This window comes from Eurypyga helias, unplaced genomic scaffold (assembly GCF_000690775.1).
Source record: "Eurypyga helias isolate BGI_N326 unplaced genomic scaffold, ASM69077v1 scaffold2301, whole genome shotgun sequence".
Lineage (NCBI taxonomy): Eukaryota > Metazoa > Chordata > Aves > Eurypygiformes > Eurypygidae > Eurypyga > Eurypyga helias.
Window position 1 is genome coordinate 1 of NW_010229965.1, and position 17,501 is coordinate 17,501.

Below are 17,501 nucleotides of genomic sequence, written 5' to 3' on the forward strand. Positions count from 1 at the left end.
TTGCCCCGACCCAGGTGCAGGACAGGACCTTGCACTTGGCTTTCCAGTTGTTTGTTTCCAAAGTTTCTGTCACTTTGGAGCCCAGGATAACTAGGACTTGATCTTCAGCTCTGCTAAGTCAAGTAACTGCAGATATGTCAGCTGACAATAGCTGAGGATCCACAGGACACTTCTGGCATGTATGAGACAATATATTAACTTCAATTACACTTCAAATGCAAAAGGAATGCCAGCTAATTTGTTCCTCTTCCTTCTACCTCCCTTCCCCTAAAAAATCATCCTTTGCTTAACATGTTGAATGTTTGTGGTTGAAATATTAACTTATTGAGAGTGGGTTTAGAAGTGAGATACAAAGCTAAATTATCTAAAACGCTGGAGTGAATAATTCAGAAGTATGCAAACACCCCCACCTACAACATAATTTATTAAATATATGGAACACAACGCTTCAGGCATATTAGCTGCATCTGCTTAGTACAAATTCTATTGCACTTTTCTCTTTATAAAAAGCCAAGAGTAAGAAATACAAATAGAACAGATTTGTCACCTCCAATTTTTCAGATGATTTTTTATTTTTTTCCATTTGACTGAACACTTTTTATGCATCTTTCAGCTTCTGAGCGGTATTTAACAGTTTACGCTCCTATATGCACATGTTAATCTACCAAAAGCATCAAGAATTTCTTAGCCAGCTTATACTGCTGCAGAACTGAAAATTCATTCCTTTGGATGAGATGTAAAGCCAAAATCATGCCTGCTTATGCCATTAAAAAAAAAAAAAAAAACCCAAAAAAACCCCGTGGCATATTTCACAAGATTACAGCTATTCTGGATAAATTCCAGTGCAGTAATTATTTCCTGACAACTTGGCATTCCCATGCAGTCCTAGCTACGTAAAGCTTTCTTCTCTATCTCTGGTCCTGAATAGCTCCACTGTCTCACTCTGGGCTTCCAAGGCAGCCTCTGAGGGATGTACAGATTTTGGTCGTCAGGACGTGTCCTCGCGCAGAGATGCCTAATCGCAGTAACAGCCCACTGTCTGTAGGTACCTGCTAACTGAATAAGCACTGCTCCTTCCTTGTATTCTTCCTAACAACAGTGTCTTCCACGTGAATATGCTGAAGCACAGAAACCATTTCTTTCCCTGCATTCCCAGATTATTTAGCTACAGACTTCTTATTTCTGTCTTGAGGTATTCACAGATTTTCATCAGTGCTATATTCAACTATGTAAATCCGTTGCCAAGTCACGCTCCTTTGCCCTGAATGCTGCTTGCAGCAGGTGCCAGACCCAGCAATAGCTGTTCTACACAGAAGAGCAAACTTCTGTTTTCCTAACCCCAAAGCAGCCCAGGTGAAACGCTATTCTGTACGCCTCCCTCCTGTAGGTTTGTATGACAGAAACACTACAGAAGATCCCAAGGAGGAATTAGGACTGCAAAAGAATTAAGACTCTAAAAGAACTGACGATAAAAAGAACTTCAGAACATCTGAAAAAGAAGAATCCAATTTAAACGGTGTCAATCTAAAATGAACCCTCTCAAAACTGGCAATTTTTTTTTTCCCTAAAGAAAAAGGAACAATCTGTCTATGAAGACAGTGCAAAGGAGAGTAATCACTTTCTCTCATCTTCAATTACTTCTACTTACTCATTTTCTTCTTTCTTTTAAATCTAAACCACTGTTCTGTGGGCTAGGAAGGAAAGCAATCATCTGGTTCTACAGCACCTACACGAAACCCCTCCCTGGGTCAACTAAGGAAATTACAGTAGCACATGACGGAATGTTTGTTCATAAGAACTCGGGACCAGGAGGGTGGCAACTTTTTAAGTGATATTCACAGTGAATTATGAGTTGATAAACTTACGTTGGAAGTATCAATGAGGACATAACTTCATCATTTAGCCTTTCCCTAGGTAATCCTGAAGTTTTATGTGGAAAGTGTTCCCATCTGTTCATTTACACAAGAATTACAAATATGAAAAAATGCTACATTAAAGAAAAATAAATACATTTGTGAAGAGGTGGGCAGCTAAAATTCTTAATGAGGAAGTCATCTTCTCTTTTGATTTAACAGCACTATATTCAAAGAGATGATGATGAACACAACTTCTACCACCCAATTTAATGAGATGTAACAGTGACTCGGGAATTTTCAACCTCTATGTATTCCAGTGAAAGCAAGAGCTAACAAACAGATTTGTTTTTTCTTTGATAACTCTTTAAATATGCAAATGTGCATTTCCCCCCCCCATCCAAAGCCATTTGATTAAATTATTAAATTTTCCAACAGGGCTCTACGACAGAATGAAAATGTATCTAGAGGATCACTGAATTAAAAACAAACGAACAGACAAATACATAACAGCATCTACCCCAAGTCAGAAGTATCCAAGCTCAGCAACTGTTACCTCTTTGAAAGAACATGCAAAGAAGTCTTTTAGGATACTTTCAGTGAAAGTGATTTAAATCACATCCCCACTACCCCACCATATATGAGGACCCCAGAATATTTCTACTGGATATAGTTTTCATGAAGACTGACAAATTATGTTTGCACACCAGGATGGCAGTTTTTTCTTCAACTAGCATGTTTCTAGCTTTTTCCAGCCTTATGTTTCAGCAAATATTTGGCCACTTTTTTTTTTTTTAACAGAAGCTTTGGTGTACATATTAGTAGACTGAAAATGTTATCCTTCAATAACAAAACTCACTCCAATCAATGTAACATGTTAAGCAAAAGCCTTTCTGGATCAAGTTTGAAGTCACCAATATAAAACTGACCTTCTTAAAAGTAAAGAAATCATAAGCACAATCTGCATATAATTTGCCCTATAAAAAATTAATAAAAATATAATAAGTTGACTACTGTATGCCCTTGATTCACTGAGCTACTATGTAATCTAATGTAAAGCACCTCAGACCTCAACACACGTCACCACCAGAAATCTGTCCTGATCATGAATGGATGCTATGGTGGTCAGAATTGCAAAAATCTGAATGTCATGGTGGCGTAACTAAACCAGCTAAAATCATCAGATAAAACATAACAGAGCATGTCAGAAGACAAGCACTGCGTATTTTCAGCCATGAGTAAGTTAGACATTGTAAAGCAAGACATAAAGCTCTTGCATAATTCTTTCTTATTTTAATATTACCTATATCACAGCTTTACAGTTACATGGAGGCAATGCTTTGGATTCCTATATCTTAAGCCCTATAAACTGGCAGTAGTTTGAGAGCCATAAAGAATCTAAAAAGAGTGCTATAACTTAGAGCGATCGCATCTTGTCCAATCCATGGCATCTATGAACCACCACTCAGATTTTATTTTAATTAACAAGGACAGGCTTTAAAGTTGGATACATGCTTAGCACTTCAGAGCTTGTTGACTACTTATTATTGAAGCAATGTTTTCTGGGCAAATGAAGTTATCCAACAGTAACAGGTGATGTACTCCCTCAGGGATATGTTAAATGAGTGGGACACGGTCATTTCAATTATATTTTTTCAGCATGAGAAATTACTACCAGATATCTCCCAGTATCCACTAAGTTTACAGAATAGCTGAGCAAGCAGTAAGACACCCACTCACAGATCTAGCTAGACTGGGTCAAGAAATTAAAAGCCATACTACTTTATTACGACGCCACACTTAACGCTACCAGTTCATTTAACAGCCATGTCAGCAGACCCTGCCAGATCTCCTGGTGCAGGCTTCTGGGCAGCATCAGTCCTTTTTAGAAGAAAGTACTGCTGGACAAGGTGCGAGCTAATCCAGACAGCTTTCCCTGCAGGGAGTTATGGACTGTTCTCAGGAGACTTCCTAGAGGCTCAACTGAAAGGTGACGAGGCAGGTATCCCACTCCAGCCACAGCAGCTGGAGAGCAACCAAGGGCTACAGCTTTTCAGATAGCTCCAGCTCTTCCAAAATCAAGACAAAGTCTATTACCCATGTCCTGGCCAGCAAGCAATTTTTGTGCTCTTTGAAATACAGCAGTGAAGAAGTACTCCATAAACTGGCAGGGAGTATCGCTGACTCAAAAAGAAATATGGGCCTTTTTATGACCTTGGAATATGTCAGGAAACCAACTGATTTAAATTTATCAGCGTCATTAAAGCAGTTTGCCTTTCTACATAGTTAGGAATGAATACATAGGCACGAATTCTCATCCTGCCCAGCAGGATAACTATCATGCTGGCAAGAACAGAGTCACGTGATGAAACAGTGTGAAAGGTGACAGCAGGAACAGCAAGCGAAAAAAATCAATCCATCTAAACTTGAATATTGTAAATAAACAGATTATATGTTTGCAACTAGATGGAAAATCAGACACGGCAGAATCAAAATCCACCTCAGTAATTTTATCAGTTTGAGCATCCTATCAGATGTGTAAATTAGTTGGACCCAGTGTTCCTAAGTCCAATTTTGGCACAAGAAGCCTTTTTTTGAGTTCAGGTAAGCTTAATGTCTGCTGAGTAAGGTACACTGTGACTTACACCCATTATTTAAGCATAATGTCTGGCACTGTGCATACACTGGTGTACAAGCCTTGACAGTCCTAACTGATGGTTCAAAGACTACTTATTAATGAGAAATTCAGAGCGCTTCAACAGGCATTTTGTATAAAAGTTACAGAAAACATACAAAACAGTTACCAAGTGCACATACATAAATATTTTAGCATATGGCCAAAGCCAGGAGTTGCACAGCCTATCAACAACAACAAAAAAACCCCAACTCTAGACTTTATTACGTAAAATGAAAGGTTAAAAACCAAGTTCTGCCAAATCTTGGGCTGCTTGAACCAGACTACTGGTAGAGCATCTTTTAGATTGTTTTTAAGTTATGCTTCAGGAAGTTTTTTTTATCGAAACCTTTTTGACCTAACATTTGCCTCTGCAATTAAAACACCTTTCAGTTGTGGTTTCTTTTAAAGAAAAAATACTTCAATTATAAGCAATCAAATAAAATCAGGGGAAAAATAATCATTAGAATTTTCCTGAGGACAAGTATATACAGGGAACCTACATGGGAAGCAGCTCGCTGAATTGCTTCAGTTGCCTCTCGCATACATCATCACTCAGAGGGCTTGAGTGCAAACCCAAATGGGATCTTTCCTGCTGTAACAACTCAGCTCCAGTGAAGGCTACGATGCTTACGTACACAGTAGGCATGGCACAACCACAGAACAAGACGGCTGGCGCTCCATTGGTGCAGTGAATTATACTTCCCTTGGAACTTCATTAATAACTCTGGCTGCGGTGGCTGGGGACATCCCTGCATCCTTAGAAACCGCGCTGGTTTGAGCGAGCAAGCTTTGCAAGGAACCTAAACCCAGTGCCAAGTGTCACAAAGGTAAGTTGGGACAGATCTTGCTCTCCTTTCAGTTATTTCTGTAGAAAGGCTTCACATTTTTCTTTTTCAAGCTAAAATGGCTGTCGTGCAAAAGGAAAGGGCCAAGCTGTGTTTAGTTCAAATAAAGAGTAGAGAGAAGTCAGCCGTGTGTCTGAGAAAACTCCACTTCAAAATGAATCAGCCGAGTGCATCCACAGGCTGCGTGGCAGCCAGATACAACAGCTGTCAAAATTTAAAACCGGGCACTTGAGCTGAAATGTCATCTGCGGCCAGGCTTACAGACTCTCGGTAAAAAACCCCGCTGCCGCTACACAGCTCCGTGGTTCACACACCACCACTTCTTTTATTACCTGTGACCAGGTCAAGCTTTCAGCAACCAGAGAGAACAAGCTGAAAAACTCATCTACAGTAAAGGAACTGTCAGCATCTGTGATATTTTAGCTACCTTCGGATCTAAGTCCCCACGCACAGAGTTAGTAGCACTATGGTCAAATCTTCCCTCTCCTTGAGTACAAATAGCCAAGCTTTGTAGATGAGAGAGATGGGTTTGGCAAAAAAAGAATATATATATATAAAAACACTGGATCCATTTATTGGGGAATTTCAGTTCACTTGGCTTCCATTTTTTCTCTGCCTCCCTCTACAGGAATGTGAAGCTCTTGTAACCAGAGCTGTGCTCTGTGAAACGCAGATACATTTTACATGTCTGGGTATTGTTCTGCTCTGCCTCCAGTTTCCTCCAGACAGACATCAAAAAAGGATGGAGCTGGACCAAAATGTACGAAGATATCAGAAAATTAAGGTACCTTTAAAAGAATACATACCATTGCTGCTCATGTAGGGGCTGTGTAACAAGGCGTCTACATCAAACAATCAAAATAGTCGGAATTCAGACATGAAGGTGGTTTTAACTTGGGGAAATAATGAAGTTATTCACAAATTCTTCACTTTTCTACCCCCTTATCTTTTAATTCATTCACAGGCCTAAGTTAATGAAATCACATATTCAAAGGGAATGTCTGTAATTCTTTGAAACTGAAGAAAATCTAAATATTTTCTGTGCTATGCTATCTACTGGCCTTTACATTTTACAACGGACAAAAAACCCCATGAGGAATGAGAAGAGAGAGAACAGAGTGATAGGTACCTATGTTTGCCTGCATGCATACACTGGAAAATTGCATAGGCTTAAAAAAAACTATTTGCAGTAATCAACATTAAATTAAATTGACACTGTTTCTCAAAACTACCATCACTTCAGTATCAAGCAAAGGTTTGTGTGGAATCAGCTATCCAAGATAAGTCTTGTGAAACAGACGAAGCCCACCCTACGAAAGAAGAGATGTCATTATGTCTGACCAGCTTTGGGGGTCCCGTTTCTTCATCTCTGGGGTTTTGTTTTTTGGGTACACATATTCTGAAGCATGTGCAGCACATAATATCCAGCAAAAGACATCCAAGATCCACCTCTAAGAGAGAGGGTCAGAAAATTACCTGCAGTAAAACAACTCTGCTGTTAGGACACACTTGAAACAAACTACTCAGCCTTACTACATCCAAATCCACGGAGCTTGCCTGCCCCCACAAGTTGTAACTTGGATGCACAGAATAAATAAGCAGAAGAAAACCAGAGTGAACTCATAAATAGCATCCAAAAAACATACACCAGAAATGCCATGCTCAACTGCCCCTAATTTTACATTAGTACATTTGCAGTTATAAGAGAGTTTCCTTCAGAAGAAGCATACTTTTTAAAAATCACAAGGAGTTTAATGTTTTTATTCTACAGTTTCACAATTAAAAATATTGGAAAGGTATAAAAATATTAAAACACTTCTATCCTCCCTCTGTAAAATAACAGAACTTAACTTGTCATTAAGAAACTGATGTAAAGGATAATTCCTCCAACTAGTACTTATAATTAACCCAAAATGATCAAATTAAGTATTAAAAAATCAAACCACAAAAAGATTGAGTATACAGCGTCTCCTCGTTCCCACAGATATTTCATTCTGATAGGTTTTAACTTCATTCTTAAAGTCATACTGAAAGGCCAAAGAAGGTTGGTTGCTCATCAAAGGGAAATTTTTTTTCCTTCTAAATTTATTCTCCTCTGGAAGGACTAAAGCTAAGAGGAATTCAGCAGTTTATGGTAAAAGCCTGGTTTTTTCATTTTAACAATGTGCAAATTGTTAGACACTCATAACTCCTGACAAACAGTCTTGGTTAATCGCATGCAGCTCCATGGTAAACAACTTTAACACAGGGACTTGTTGGTAGCAGCTGTTGGTCACAACAACGATGCATCTGACCCACGAGCCTCCTTCTGTGTTATTACTGTCTCAGACCAACAGCACCAAGTTTATAAAAACTTGGCAGCTCCTCTAACACACAGATATCATCCACCACGCAAGTCGTAAGGTCAGGCTTTCCTGGTTACAACTGATCATTTTTTGTTAATAAAGCTTCTGTGGTTTTCTCCCAGGCATTTAAACCCTCATGCCTTCAAACAGCAGTGATTCTCCTGTATCCCTCTGTTATTACTCAGGGTCAGCAGGCAACAGTCTGATGACGAATTAAAAAAAATGCATTATCTGTTTGTGTTTACTGACCAATTCATGGTTTTCACTCCTCATCTCATTTGTTGTCATTTTTCAGTATTTATTCCACTCCGCAATCACGCTTGGCTGAGAAGCTGTGGAGTCACCTGACAGCATCTGCCCCGGGGCCAGAGCTCACCCCTCTCCCTTGAGGGGGCTGCACCCCAAGCCATCCTCGCCCCACTCACACACACGAAGGGCACCAAGCTGTCCCCCGCTTGCACCCAGCAGGCACGACCCGCGCTTCCTCGCACCGCTCAAAGTGTTCAGGGGCTCAACGGAAGAGATGTGCGGATCAAACGCTAACCCGGGGCGGCCACCCACCTCCGAGTCATACCCGAGATCTCCCTCCCCAGCCACACATTGACTTCAACGTCTCAGCAAATCCAGACGGCAGCGTGAAGAGCGGCGTCCCGGCGTGCGTTCTGCTACGCAGCGAACCTCAGCGCGCACTGCTTCGTTCTACGCGCACCGACCCTACTGCCGATACTCGCCGTGCCTCCACGGCCTAGCACGACATGAAACTGTGGGACGCTTCGTTTAAGGCAAACAGTAACTTAAAACTACGAAACTATGCCTCTGGGGAAGAACGCAGTAGGTCACAGCACCCAGCACAGGATGACCGTGAGAGTAAGCTTGGGAAAGAATATCTGACGGGTGAGGGTCCCACAGAGAAGAGACCACTTACAGGTACTGCCTAACAGACGGTAACGCTCAAGTCAAATTAAGTAACCGGGTATTGCCCCCAGGAGGTATCATGCAGCCTAAACCTCAAACGTATGCTGGAATTCAAGTGAAAAATGAGAACGTACAGCCCAGAACAGTTATTTCTACTGTTTCTATGGCTGAAGTGATGCTGTAACCCCACAAGTGAGCTGTGGAACCACTTCTGTAAACAAGCGACATCTGGTATGATCGCGGCGCCCTCTGCCGTGAAGTATCACAAATTGGTTAGCTGCTGGCTTCTAAAGCGCCTCGGGTGTACCCCAAACAGCATCAAGCCATATATAAATCAAGGAAACAACCCCGACAGACATTCCATATTACTGTAAAGAGAAGATCTAAGTGTTCACCTAGAAAGCATTCTGTGAGACTACCACGTGGAGCTGAATACCGCAAAATAATCTAAAATACTAAGATTGTAAAATTTAAACATTACTTTGTTTCTTTCAGCAAGTGAAACAAACTTTTAAAAATAGGAAATAAAATTTAAAAATCCCTTTTCAGACTGAATTATCTCCATATAGATTCAGGAAATTTAACTAAAATGAACAACTGGGCTTACTGATTGCAGCTCCTCCAAACCCCATATAGAATAGTATATAGTACCCCATATAGTATAGAACAGTACAACCCTTAAGTTATATCTTTAGTAACATCACCAGTCCATTTATATTTCCTTTCTCTTCCATTCTATTTCCCTTTTCTTGTACTTCACCTATTTTGTTCCCCTTGCTAATACAGGTTTCCGTACCCTCTACTTGTGGTTGCTCTACCAGAGATCTACCAAGTAGCAATGTTCACAGAAACATTAGGGAAGCAAGATGTCAACAGCAAATGGGAACTTGAGAAATATGTTTCAATTACAAGCGAAACTGGTTGTGCCACCTGCAGTCCAAGCTGTCTGACACTTTCCATTTTTAGACTTTCTTTTGCTTCTGACACTTTACAACCATTTTAAGTGACAGGACAGAATGCCTACCATCTCTTCTCGTTAGCCTTAGCACTGTATCACTCATTAAATCCATTTTTACACAATTGTTTTGTCAAGAAACTCCAGCCCACTCACACTATGCAAGAAAAACTTTAGTTTAGTAAAAGACTTGTGTCCATCTCGAAATTCCTCTGGAACATGGGCTACATTTGGCCACTTTGTAAAAAGTCAGGACAAACTGAATTTAAGGAGTCTCTTTGGAGCACGCAGAGTTTATTCTGAAGACACTGCCTGGTCCTGAGCATTCCCTGGCTCTATCTTCAAGACTTAGAGAAAAAGCAAACCAGGAGTGGAGCGGAAAGAGAAGTAGAAGGGCACACAGCAACAGTGAGAGAAAAGGGTCAAAGTCAGGCGTTTGGGAGTGGGAAGGCCTAGAGGAAGAAGGGCAAGAGCGGTAGGGCAGAAACCAAGACAGATGGGAAGGAGGATTATCAGCCTGGGGTTGAACAAGAGAGAAAGATCATGACAGAAATGCAGAGAAAGTGTAAAGGAGGAGAAAAGCAGAGGTAGATAGAAAAAAAATATTGCACATGCTTGTAAACAAATGTGACAAAGGAAATTAGTTAACGCTTTAAAGACTTATTTCTGCCTTTTCCTGAAAATGTCCAACTTCGCTGCTGTTCTAGGACAAGGTGGTGCTGCACTTCTGATGCAGACAACGTTAACAATATATAAAGGGTTTCAAACTTTCACATCAGTTTAGATGTTTTCATTGGTTTAAATTCAATGTTATAGGAGGTCCTGGTCTACTATTCCCAGTGACTTGTTCATGTGATATTCCTATACACAACAATAGGATTATACAGATAAATGTTACTCTCTGAAAACGAATGACAGAACTGGTCCTGAAATTCTGTTTGGTCTCAAGTACTTCCAAATAACTGTTTAAGAAAGCAAATACGGTCATACGAATCTCTAAGTCTTTTTAATTATAAGTAGATCAAATACTACAATTAACAGTCATGATACTACAATTCTCTCACAACACCTAGAAATAAGCATGTATGATTAGCCTTCACTGAGAAATATAGAAGCAATAGCTTATTTCTAGAATATGTGCTGGAAAAAAAATAATCAAACTGAAGGACAGAACAGAGAGTGCAGCTTGCAAACAATAGAGAAGAGCAACATCTAGTGCTCATAAGGGTAAAAATGTGAAAATAAATGCTATATACATCCCTGTCTTACCCCACTGGTTCAGTATTAAAGGGCATTTCAGTGGCAAAAGGCAGACTATATATTTTTTCCAGTCACAACATCTGCAAATTTAATTCTAGTAAATAAAAGGACACTCAAATCTACAAACCATATACTATAATGAAAGGCAAGGAAGAATCCCCTTTCTGGTGGAGTGCCATCAGATGGTTTCTGATGGCACTGCTGCACAGTGCTTAATTATTAGCTATCATTAATTGATAACAAAGAATTTTACTTTAGAGTGGACCACTGTTACATATAGAAATATGGCAACCAAACTGAGGGTCAGGCACTTTGTCACAAGGCAAAGCAGCCTTAGCCACTGCATCTCTAAATAGCTCAGGAAAAGGAAATAGTCTCAAACTGATTGTTTTTCCAGCAACAAGTGATTATACAAGTTTTGAAACAGTACATAGGGAAAAGAGAGAGTGGAGTAGGACGGAAAACTACAAATCATTTTCAGTAGTACAGACAACCTGTCACCTATGCTGTTCTGTCATTAAGACAACCATTAAATCTTATCAATTTAAAATTCAAAAAAGGATCAAATCTAGATTGGTACACACACAGTATCGTTCTAAACATGTTCCTCTGCCACCGCCAAAGCCAACAAGAGACTCTAAATGTAAGAAAGCATTACTTTTATTAGAGCTGAAAAGTTCCCCCAAAGAATAAACAACGCAACACTTCCCATCACTGCAGAACATCACCAATAGGAGGGAAGACCAAGAGAGATGTGAACAAAACCGCTGAAAATTACTATTCCATACCCTTTCAATGAGATTTTCAGCATTTTACACCGGTTCCAGATCTTAGTCCCCACATCACAAAACTTCAGCTTCCTGTTTTGGACTTTCCTACTCCTACAACTCACAGTAAGGTTTTAAGACTTCAAACACTCAGGCTTTCCTTCTTTAGGAAGAATAAGGATAACCACCCTCAGGTCTTCAACAAGAATAGCCACGTAAATGTATCACATGGGGTCTGCTTCTGTCCATCTCCCTCCTCGGAAAGTCACATGCTCTCTAGGCTGGCAGACTGCTACCATTAATCCAGATGTCCAGCTGGAACAAAGGGGCTTCAGAGAGCTACCTGGTATTAATAACTCCAGAGAATTGAAGAATTATTAATACTCCTGGGGGGCCTGGCATCCCAATCTCACTTCAGTCTTGCTCAGTTTTTCCTTTTTAGAGCCCATCTTAATCTACTGCTTAATTGACTACCACTAATCCACACCATGCAAATTACCTAGAATTATGCACTGCCCTTTCACTGCATGATTTCACTCTTTCTTTCAATATACACACATCATTCCAAGTAAACCCATGCCTCAAATCTGCAGTCACATAATTTATCATTAATATTAGGTTACAGTAAACCAACAGCTCAAGTTAAACTCTTCAGAATTAGGATCCAACTATTTCACAGCCCAAAATAAAAAGGAAAAAGTAAGACTGTACATTCAGAAAATATTGAACCTAACTATGGTTGAGCTATTCAAGACAGACCCTCCCACATTATGTTAAAAAAATGGAAAGGAAAGCATTTTGTCTACAGGTCAGTTAGCGGTGGGTCTCCAAGTGCTGACTATTACAGTTGCCCAACACTTCCCATTACTAGATCTTGTTCTCAGTTGTTAATAGCTTGCACAGCACCTATCACAGCAACTGAAATTTTCCATGTGGAGGCAAGCATTAATCTCGAACACTGCAGCTAAACCCAGTCCATCCATTTCTGAAAACAAAACAGGAAAAATGCAGTTTGGGTCTGTCTTTAGAAAGTCCTGACCACTTTCAGTGCAAAGGCTGGAAATGAAAGCCAGCTGACTGAGCAGGCTTTATACTGATGGAGGAACAAACAAGGAGTGGGAGGAGGAGGTGGAGAGAGGGAGGCAAGGAAAACCATATCATGAGGAGGGAGTGGGGGTGGAAAAAGGAGAAAGTCAGGGTTATTGAATGAATGAGGAAATGTGGATCAGCGATCAGACATGCTAGAAGACAGGTCCAGCCTGAGATCCAAATGGAACAAGGAGCCTGAGAAGAGTGGGAAGTCAAAGCCAGAGACTAGGGAAGGAAATGGAGAGAGAAAGGCCAGAGGAGAAAAGGAGTCAAAAAGGAAAATGAGATAGCACAGCAAGGAGACTGCAACAGGACATAGAACAGAAGGAGCCTCTGAGCTACTATGGCTCAGGGACTGAGCCAAGAAGCAGCCCGAAGACAGAGTCAGCAAAACCCAGAAATGTGGCGTGCATTAACCTTGGCCAGCAGCCACCCAGCCACTCACCCACTCCCCTCCTCAACAGAGCAGGGAGAGAAAAAGGATGACAAAGCTCATGCACTGAGATAAGGGCAGGGGCACTGTTACCATCATGGGCAAATAGACTCGACTGGGGGCAAGTCATTCCCAATTAAAGTAGATTTGGATAGTGAAAACAAACACTAAAACAACACCTTCCCCCAGCCTTTTCTAAAGCTTAACTTTACTTCTTCATTCCCAAATCCTAGGGCAGGGGTGAGGACACAAATAGGGCATGTCATGAAAATGTGCTGGGAGGATGAGCAGCTTTTAAGTGAGCATGAGGAAATTATACACACCAGAGCTTTACTAGACAGGTTGAAGAGGATAGCACTTAAAGGCTGGAGTATGTCCACACCTGCTGCAGTAATCATCACAAAATATTAATTACACAACTACAAGTTATTTCCCTGATAACTTCCTCCTGTCAGTGCAGAGAAGGGACCTTCTCTGGAGGGAACATGACATACTACGACATGAAGGAGGTTACTGTGCCCAATTGTTTTAATTTGTTGGAAGAGGCAAGTGTCATACAGAAGACAGCCCAAGACGGGTTTCTACTTGAGACGGCTGCAGGAATAAACATCCAGGACTTAGTTAAACAGATCCAAGGGTGCTAAGTTATGTCTAGAGACAACCAGGGGACTTAGAAAACACTGTAACGTGCAAGACAGTCGCTAACTGTACATTCTTCATTCTCCAAATGTCTGACTTGATACACACAGCTCTGCACACAGGTGCAGCAGGAGCCACGCACCGAGAAAAGTGTAGTGTTCTGCAAAACAAGCAGAGCATCCTTCGTTAGCCAGAAAACTCAAGGGGGAAAAAAACCCAACCTTTCCAGCATCTCTAAAAAGGGCAACACTATCCCTAGGCTTCATCTAATGAACCAAAGAGACAATGAGAAGCACCACAGAAGAACCCATGAGAAAACTGAACAGTTTTTACCTGGGACATGAAAAAGAATTTAAAAAAAAAAAAAAACCACACACACTACCAAGCCTAGAAGAAATCTCAGAAGCTGATCAGGTCTATGCTCTTCCTAAGGCATGCTTTTCATACTCTCAACCATCTTTTAAGTTTCTTTCCAGAGATCTCTACAAGACACATCCTCCAAACATCATAGTATGTAAGCATTTTCATAAGGGATCAAGCTCCAACTTTAAATCAGTAATTACTTTTGTCCCCATCATTCCTATTAAAAACATCTTGTTGATGAACTCATTGCCATCACTGCCTTTTAGCTTACACGTCTGTCTTCCCCTCGGCGTTCACACACTTGCTGTTTCCCCAGCCTTCAGCCTGCTGGGCTAAACAAGTCAACCTTTTCAAATTCCCTCTCGTAAGACATCTCCCTCATCACTGCACAAGCCTCGCTCCCTGCACTCATCCCACATTCCATGAGTCCACAAGTCACTGCATAGGTAACTAAAGTTATAGTGTTCTAGGTGATGTCTCAGAAATACAGAAAATAGCCTTAACAGTTTAGCTGCTCTGAAAATATCTTTCCAGACATATCCGACCTTAACTTTATGATTTTTTGTATGGCTACATTGCACAATTTCTCTTATCTTTTCTCACAGATTGGGTATTTGCCATCAGAAATTCTTGCCAGTGGTCCTAAATGAACACCATTGCACTCTGTGTCATTGAATAAAATGACATTTCTGTTTCTCTAATCCAAAAGGTCACCTAATTTGTGAATGACATGGTGATTCTTTCATAGATATCTCCCAAATTCGCTTCATCAGAAGATTTCATCAGCATATGTTCTCTTTTACATCACCACTAGCATTCTGAAAGTCAAGCCCATACCTGCCTTCTGAAAAACATCTCACCATTCTCAATTTCCCTTTTAATTGTCACACTTCATCAGGCAGTTCCTTACTGACTTGGTATCTCCTGTACTGACCCACATCTTATTTCGCTACAGTAACAACTTCTAGCCTGGTATGGCAGAATTATGAAAACACTTTCCAGGTTGACTTTTTCCACTCTTAGAGACCATTTATATTCTAATGAAGAAAAGTCAAACAAAAAGCCCCAGAAGCTCTACATACTGCAGACTTCAGAAAAACTGTTCTAGGCTGAGATTTTGGGTTTATTTACATCTTGTTAACCTATTTAAGTTTCCTAGAATTTGGTCAGATCTGCCTCTAACTTTAAACGCACACACTCACTTGAACTTCTCAATGACAGTGAATGATGTGTCAGTAATTACAATGAAAACATACAGGATTATCAGTTTCTTGAGTTGTATATTTTTGCCTGCCTTGGTTATGGGAATTACGTTTACGCAAATGCAAGAAAACTTTAATGCTTCGCATACAATGAGCTCTATAAACCCAAATCACGTGAAAAGATTAGGAATTTTAGGACTGATTTTATCATTACCAATAAATGTGGCTTTATCTTTTACATATCTTTAACACTGAACTACATTACTATTTGAAAGTCTAACAAAACTCTGCAAGAACTGTCAGGAATAAACTTTGGTTGGGATTTCCCTGCCAAAAGAGATTTTAAGAGGCTGGGGGGAGAAGAAATTCAGGCTATTTAATTTGAAATTAACTCAGAAAATAATTCAGTCGAGTGGAATGTATCTTAGATCTCCTAACTGGGACATCTTTTGTTGTATTCATCAGCATTTTAATAAAACCTCCTCAAGACTGCCTCATCTGAAAATCTCTGCCTATAATAAATTTCACATGGGTCATCACAAACATCTGGAAAGGCCTTGCGGCTTCTTTAACTGGATGTAGGTTTCTAACTACGTAGTTTTACAAACAATATTGTAAACTTCTGAAACCACGTCTGGACTTTCTCTCTTGTTGACATTACTTCTGTAGTCGGGCAAAGCTTTTTGATGTGGCAGAGAGAAACGAGCAGAATTCTTGCATTTCGCATACAGAAAGAGAACAAGCAGTCCAGGAACAACTTGATGGCCAGGCATAGTTTTGCTTTCCCCCTCAGAAAGAACATTCAATCCAAAAAATTAGCATCCTGACCACCAACACCAGCGGAATGAAGAGAGCATTCAAAGGCAGCCTCCTATTTGGCTGGATTTCTTCTTGTGCCACACAGCCAAAACAGAGGGAAGACAAACCTCCCATCATTCAGGACAGAGATCAGTTTTCTAACGCATCTCTCTCCCTGAAGTTCATGAAATTATCTACAACACTTTAATGATGGATTGAACTGAGGTAGATGGGGTGAAGGCAGCCAGGCTAACTGGAGCCCAGTTGGAGCACAGCCCATGTGCAAGGCTGGAGATCACCGCTCAGACTGAAACAACAGGGCCTGCTTCCCTCCCCAGCTCTGTGAGGAAGGCAGAATTCCTTTTTGGCTGTGAGAAAAATTGTACGTGCAGGGTCACCTGTACTCTTGGCTCAAAGTAAAACTTCCGCACAAGAGTAGCATAACTCTCCTCACAGCTCAGAACTGACATTTTTGTTATTTGTCACTGCCTCATTATAACATTAGTGGTACAACCTGCCTCCCATTGGCCCCCTTGCTGTGGTGCTCCTTTCACAACTCATTTTCCCATATTTCTTCTGATCTCCCACTATGCCTTCCCCACATTTTCTTCACTGCTTTGATTCCAGTTCCTTTGCTCCCCATTCCCTGGGGGAAGGCTATCAGAACGAAATAGTGAACAGGGCAGCAGTTACCCTTGACAACTACTGGAATGTTTTCAGTGGGCTTCCCAATGAGCAGCCCAAATGAGAGTAATGAAGATAATGGGTGAATCCCTGCTGCACAGGCACAGCAAGAGAGTTCCTGCAAACTCAGACAAGACAGTAACACGTTTTGATTCACACGGAGTGTTTTCCTCAGAACCCTATCAGCTAAAACATGCTGCTGTTAATAATTTCAGCTCTGCAGAATCAAAATACATCCTGTGGGACAAACAAAAGCATTGGCATAACTAGTGCTAGCCTGCACAACTAGTGATCCTCAGTTCTTGTTAAGCAGCAGAAAAACAGGATCAGAACTCAGGTCTGAGAACTAGTCCCAGTTCAGCTTCTGTTGGATGGTCCGTTACATGTCGGAGTTTTCCAGCTCCAGTTTTAAGAAAGCAAGATTTTCAGAGGTGTTAGATGCTTAGGTGCCAGTGATGGCTGTGGGAGAGAAAGTCTCCAACATCTCACAAAGCTGGAGTGAGCAGCAGATATCCAGAAGTCATCAGCCTGAACTAGAGAACAATTGTTTTAAATTTGATCTCTGATTCTTCCATACGCCACAATCTCTGTAACTACAGCCCCGCCATGACTTTGGATACCCCATAGCTCCCTCTGTTTGTCACCATTTCTTCCTTTGCCACCAGTTAGTTTTCCC